Source organism: Pinus tabuliformis, chromosome 4_2 (genome assembly GCF_031772625.1).
Source record: "Pinus tabuliformis cultivar Carrire ecotype Pingquan chromosome 4_2, CPIR1, whole genome shotgun sequence".
NCBI lineage: Eukaryota > Viridiplantae > Streptophyta > Pinopsida > Pinales > Pinaceae > Pinus > Pinus tabuliformis.
In genome coordinates, this window is record NC_142304.1 from 981558117 (window position 1) to 981565270 (window position 7154).

Genomic DNA, 7154 nt, shown 5'->3' on the forward strand with positions numbered 1-7154 from the left:
AGAATTGGATTAATATCAAATCCCTAGGAAGTTGGAGGGCTATAGCCAATTTATTAAAAGTCAACACAACATAACAAACTATGTTTCATAGTTGTTGAATGCTAGATGACGTTTATTTATTTATTTTACGATAAATCTTAAGTAGAGCACCTGAAACTGCTCATTCCAGCAGGCCTAAGTGTAATCTCTGATGCTGTAGGTATGTTTTGTGTGGGACTGTCAATATTTTGAAATAGTTACAGTTTTGACCTTTTCAAAGCGAAAAAAGCTAGATTGTATTATATAAGATATAAAGGACAAATATTACATCATGTATAGCTCGTGGAATAGATCTGACTAATCTGAACAAATGACAATTCCAGAAAATTCGGAACCATAGAAAATCCCCATATTAGACGAATTGACAGCAGAGTGCTTGAGAGGGAGACAAAACAACCTCGATAGATAGAAAGTGACGAAAATACCAAATCAGCAATATCCAGTAGAGTATAGAATCATTTCAACCACCCGCGGGTATAACAACGACATAAACAAAAAACAAAAATACAGTAAACATGAATGACATACCTGGGTTCTGCAATGAAAATTTGAAGTTATGTACCAGGGTGAGAGAATCCCTGAATGGAGACTTTTTCTACTTCAAATATTACCTCCATATTCCAGATACCCATTTGTGTGAGTAGATCTTTCTTGGATAATATATCAGCTTGGGAATTTTGAGATCTATAGATACGTTGATTTGAGTAGCCCTCCATCCTCCTCCATAGAGACATGATTCTATTCATCCAGCCAACAAGACATTGTTTTTTGATGTGATTTTTCCCTGTGACATGATCAATAATGACTTTGGAGTCTCCGAAAATCAGAAGGGATTGAATGTTTAGAAAATGGCAGATGGAAAGAAGTCCTGCCAGCACCATAGCCTCTGCTTTGATATTGGAACCCTTACCCCCGTTCCAGAAAATTTGATATTGCAGGTTATTTTACATAATAATATGAAGCTCACATCCGCAAATATCATTTTGAGCTGCTCCGTTAAAAAATGCTCTTGGAAAAACCATAAGTTCTGGAGGTAGTTCTGATTGATTTGACTTATTACTCTGAGAAGTTTTTGCTGGGATTGTGTTGAAGAGGGATATTATGTTATCAAAAATAACCATGAAAGGCTCCTTCCTGTCCTGAAATATAATATAATTCCTCTGCTTCCATATAAAACAAAGAACAAGTAATATGATAGGCCTCCATGATTTTTTCTGGCTGCTCTACCAAACAAAAGCCTCTTTTATAGAGGCATGTGAAACATAGGAGAAACCAAAATATGCAGCAAGGTCACGCCAATGCTGGGGTATCTGACATTGAAAAAACATGTGATAATTGTTTTCTTCAGCTGATTTGCAAGCATAACAATACCCAGGCCCATACCAATTCCTCTTTTGTAAATTATCCCATGACAGATTTTTGTTATGGAAAACCAACCATGAGAAAATGATGGTTTTATAAGGACATCCAGATTTCCAAAAGATTACTGGAAAGTAGGGAAGTATTGAGCACATTTTAAACTTATAAAGTTTCAATAGATATCCTTTACATAGACAAGCTCCATTGCACTTGTGCCCTTCCAAATAAGAACATCATCATCCAACGTACAACAAAAAACATTATTCCTAAAACAATCTTTGATCTTTTCCCACTGCCGTGCTAAATCACCTGTCATCCCCATATATGTGGCATCCTTCCATAATGGGAAGGGACCCTGCCATGCTAAAATAACCTTATTCCATGTAAAGTACCCCTTTCTATGAAAGAAATTCAAAAGCATATGTGATATATTGATGTCATCTCCCCCGCCCATGATCAAATCAAGCCCAATGAGGATCTTATTCCCTGTTTGTAAGCTCCATACCAAGTTTTTTAGGAAGAATGATTCGACCTTACGGAAACTCATCCAGATTGCACATCCGTAAGCAGTCCCAATCTTCCCCATCCTGAACTAGTAAGTTAAATCTTTGTTTGCCATATATTTTTTCTTTATAGTTTTGCTCCATGGACCATCCCCAAAAATACCCTTCCAAAGAGACTTGCATATTAATGCTTTCCCAAAAGACCTCAAATCCAGAATGCCCCATTCTCCTAACTTCTTTGGTAAGGATTGAATATGTAAATTTATGAAAAATATTTACAGCCGATGCTTAAATATTTTTGTAATTTTCTTTCGAAATTTTAATTGCTCATAAATCTTTTGATCATTGCTGTGTCATAAATCACTGAGTAAATTTCCTCGTATAAGCCAAATTTAGGAAATTGCAAATCAATTGGTCATTTCCTTTCTAATTTTAAAATTGCTCGAAAAATCGTTTGATCATTGCCATGTCATTAAAAGCTGGGCAAATTTAGGAAATTGCAAGACAATTGGCTGATCTTTGCTAATTCTAACCAGTTTTACCGATAATATTTCATTTACATGTATTTTTTCATCAGCAATATTACCATGTTTGTGAACACTGAAGTTTTTAATTAAAAAAGTAATTTCTTTTTAATTACATAGGACCTTTATATCTTAAGAACATATAAATTTACAGAAAGTGTCCATAAATATTGCATTTATATGTGAATATTAGATTTTTAGTTGAAAAAATAAAATTCTTTTCAATTATGTGTAAAATTCTTTTCAATTATGTGTAAAATTCCATCCTTGAGCAGGATTAATGGTTAAATCTTTTGTTTTACCTTTTTAATGTTTAAAATTTAATTTTTATAATTATTAATCATTCTACTATTTAAATAAAAGCCAGGATTTAAACATACCTAAAGTCACAGAGTATGCGTCCATCACGTATGGGTCTTAATACAGTATACAATGTAGGCTAAACAGCCAGATTCCATTAAACATAAAATAGCATTCTTACAAGGGAACCTATCAGCTCACTGCTTGAGCCTCTAAGGCTTATTACAAGCTCTACTCTTTTCTCAGAATCTTGAACCCTTTCTCAGCTCCCTCTTCAACTCTATTTCTTCCCGGGACCAGCAAGCTACTAATTTACAAAACATCCAGATATATACATACAATGGGACATTTTCTTACAAAAAGAGAGAGGTTGCTTTCCCAACAAATCCTCCTGAATGGCCACACTTGGTCAGCTCCAAAATCTGCCTCAACAAACTAGGATACATAGGCATACTGAAGTGAGCACATCTATCCCTATTCCAACTCCGTAACAACTTGACTGTGACTGGTTACATGGGTTACATTTGCAAAGGCCCGATTTCCCAACTCATCAACCAAACCAACGATCTTGAATCAGGACACTTGTTTCAACATTAAAATTTACAAATATGGAGAAATGTACTACCCCTTTGGAATTTACATGGTCATCCTTTAAATCTAAAGAAAATGAATTTCCAAGAATTGATGCTCTTGCATGATACTCCTCGCATGAAAAAAAATCTGACTTCCTAGTCATTTGTCTCGAATTCATTTTTCCCTCCTAGGTCTTATAGGAAATTTTGTTGTTGTCCACATGTTGGGATGTATTGCTGCCTTAGTCTTCTAGGATCCCATGCCTTCTTTTGTCTTTGTGCAATTTTTTTTCTCCAACTTTCTTTGTTAATCATTTTCCCTTTATTGTGGTTAATTCATCTCCACTTGAGAATCTTTGTTCTTAATTTTTCTTTCCTCACCTTTGGTTGTTGCCTCTTTGGATTGGGCATTTTACTTCCTCACAAGGAAACATACATATATACCAAGGTTCCTTTAAGATTTTAAAGTATTTGAAGTCATGCTCCATGCATTCTTTGTTTGTTTCTTTGTCTTGTGCTTCCACCATTCTTATCCTCTATTGCCTCCATCTTAGGTGGTCTTGTGCAACAATCCCCATCTTCTTGACTTGCTGATTTGCAAAATCTATAATATATAACTCCTCTTCTACTTCCATCATCCACACATCCACTATCTTAACTGGAGCTCTTTCATCTTCAAAAGAAGTCACCTCCTTACTTGGTATGTAAGCATGAAACCAATCCTTTATACATTGTCCTATCACTATACGAATTTGTCCTTGAGCCTTTGAATCTTGCCAACTACTCATGGTATTCTAGTGGTGTCCAATTGCATTTCAATTTTTTTACCTTTCCAAGAAATTCTTTGGTCTTCACCTCTTCTCGGACTTGATGAAAATTTGTTACATGTTGCAACCTTACATTCTCTGCAACTCTCTTTTACCTCAACAATGTTTTGTGTAAGAGTTGTAAACAATCTTACTCCTTCATTCCAAGTTCCATGTTTCTGAAGACATTGTCCTGTGACCACATTCAACAAAATTAGGTACCTCTATTTGTTCTCTTCAGTCCATAAAACTTGCCAAGCATACTTTGTTCTTTGGCTCTATTAAAATGACAAAGTAGCAAGTGATTTGTATGTCTCATGATCAGGTACCAACGATCATGAAGGTATATATATTTATTATTTATTGATATCTATATATATATATATATATATATATATATATATATATATATATATATATATATATAAGGATGGTGAGTACCTATTAGCAACATTATACATTCACGGAATGTGCATGATTGTCCTATTAGCAACATTTGTCTGGCCATAATATTGGGTGTGGAACACTGTAGGCTTAGTGAGATTAGTATCCATCACTCACTAGAGAATTTCCCAAAATGTACTCAGAAACCATTGTCTAGATCTGAGATAATAAACTGTGGGATCCTAAAACATAGCAAGGCTCAATATGTATTGTATTAATGTGTTAATGTTGAATTGATTCTAGTGGATGATTTCCTAAGAGAGGACATTTTGGAAGTTTATTAGTATCCAAGAGGAAGGGTTTTCTAGATGGTTAGATTCCATAACCAAGGCTAGATGCCAAAACAATGATTCATCACTCCTGGACTGTTGGAGGGAAGTGTGAGAGTGGACCAAGTGTCGACGTTGATTGGGCATTTATGGTATATTGGAGGACAACATGGTAATGCCAAAGTTGGAGCCCGGTGTGCACCATCTTCATGGAATTGGTTGTTCTCTAGAGTGGCATTTGTTGAGCTCATCAGTGTGATAAACAAGGAGCAATTTCTGTAGCCCTTAACTTCTGTGTGATAAGGACATCTACAACAGATGATGGATAGTCCTCCAAGCCCATGTTCATTGTGGGAGATGAGCATCTTGTAGTTGTAGGTGGCAGCCCTTCATGCCCTACGTTAGTCTTCATTAGAGCAGCACGGAAAACAATAGTTGGCTCAAGTCCCTAAGGGGCTGAGGAGTAGTAGTGGGTAGATTGAGAGTTGTTCACAAGTGGATCTGTGAACAAATCAACATGAATCTTGATGTGTTTTTCCCTTGATGAAGTAAGGCACAACTAGTCAGGAGATTGGATAGTCAAGGTTTAGTGCCAAGATGGACTTGCATCATTCATAGAGGCAATGTTGCAGATTGAGAGTTGAAGGATTGGGAACGTACCCAGTAAGACTGAAACGAGCTGAGAGAGCATGGTACATCACGCATATGGTGAGTTTCATCATGTATCGGAAGATTATTTGTCAGTGGACTATCACTAGGCCGTAGTTTTGTGTCTTTTATTAGTGGATGTATGAGGGTCTTTATCCTTGGTATAGTAGCCCTAGAATGTTGTAATATATGTTGATTAATCTAATGAAGTTGGGTTGAAAATTGTATAAACACTTGTCTATATTTTGTGCACTAGTAGATATACTATTCTTTATATTCCGCTATGAAAATTAGCTTCAATGTGATTCTTGGTTTGGTATCGTCAAAGATTCTAAGATTCTATTCTAGACCCAAGATCCTGGAAAACAACATGGTTTGAGAGTGTATCTAATCTTCCTTCAGGGACAGTGAACCAGAGTGTGAACAATAAAGAAACTTAGAGGGAGTTGTGGGAGTCTAGATCGTTGAGCAGAGGGTTCATTTCAAGACATGGAGATGTGGTCTTAACTAGCTTCGTAGTGAGATTGACTCGTAGTTATGGTGGATTGGTGGTGAGCCTAGTGACCAATAGTTTGTTGGAGGGAAGATTGTTTATCATCAACTTCCATTGATTTTCCATAGATGGTAGGGACACCTCAAGGGTTTCTTTAGCTTGGATGATACAGGTTGATCGAGGTGCCTTGATGTGCTGTAATACATATTGGAAATCTATATTATTCATTGGATCATGATGTTGCATATTTGAGATTGCAGGGATTTGCACGTGTGGTATTTTATCCATGAGGATGAGTGATTGTAGGACTAAGCTAGTGGAGATCGTGTAGGCTCACAGGTAGTCTAGCCTCAAAGGGAACATCCCTTTGGATGTTTGGGATATTCAAGTTCACATGTGATGAAGCATAGGAACTACCAAAATTGTCGGGTTCATTCTACATTGTATGACACATGGGTCGATGCCAGATGGGCTAGTATCATCGGTATTGATGTAAACTTCCTAGTGTTGGAAGTGCCTCCCTAGCCTGGGAGGTACTCCAAACCCTAGGCTTGTGGGTTGTGGAGTAGTTGGCACACAAGTGTGGCTTGTGGGAACGGAACCCAAGCTTGTGGGATTTCCACCCAAGCTTCTTGTTGTAAATCAATGAGAGTTTTTGGACGTGATGATTTGAGGTGGTAAAGGATCGCGAGAGAAACCAGGGACATTGAACATCACTAAAATCCAATGTCTAGAACTTGAGCTATGAATTTTTGAAGTTAATTTATGGGTTTGTTCAAGTTCGGTTAGGCGTTTAGGGACATTGTGACAAGTTGTCAATCCCACATATGTGATTCGATGGAGATCTTATATTGTGTATAAATATAAGGTGGGAGAGAGTCATAAAAAAAATTTAGAAGCATATTTCATATTCCACATATAAAGAAAGGCAACTCAAACTTCGGTAGCATAAGTGCAGAAAGACAATAGTGAAGGAATGTGTGAGTTCAAGAATGCGAGTGCACAAACACGCGAGTCCATAAATCTGAGTGAAGTAACATGTGACTAAATGAACATGCGAGTGGAGGAACGCGTGAGTGTAGGAACATGCGAGTGTAAGAATGTGGGTGTAAGAATGTGCAAGTGTAGGAACGTACAAGTGTAGGGACAGAAGTACAAGAATGAATAGGTGAAGGAAAGTGTGTGTGTAGGAACATG